This window comes from Dreissena polymorpha, chromosome 1, assembly GCF_020536995.1.
Source record: "Dreissena polymorpha isolate Duluth1 chromosome 1, UMN_Dpol_1.0, whole genome shotgun sequence".
Lineage (NCBI taxonomy): Eukaryota > Metazoa > Mollusca > Bivalvia > Myida > Dreissenidae > Dreissena > Dreissena polymorpha.
Window position 1 is genome coordinate 107,729,893 of NC_068355.1, and position 390 is coordinate 107,730,282.

The window sequence follows — 390 nt, forward strand, 5'->3', positions numbered from 1 at the left end:
ATGTATTAGACTGTGTTGATTGCGACGTACATAATCCACGAACGTTGTCGTAAATATATTTATGAAAAGCCTTTTTGTACTTAAATTGTATAACATAAAATTTTAAAGGAAAAAGGCATGAGTGACACTAGAGGTACATTATACTATAATATGATAAATAATGGGAATTGCATTTTATTAGTTGCTCGATCATCATAACATGGGTTATATAAAATATAGCAAACTTTAAACAATGCCACGAAAGATATTCTTGTTCGTATCTATTTCTTTTATAACAGAAAACCAACTAGGAACATAATAAAAACGACTGAGATAAAATGCTTGGATCGGTTTATACAAAGCATTGAGGGTTTACTCCTACGGAATCCGGATACATGTATATAGTGCCAT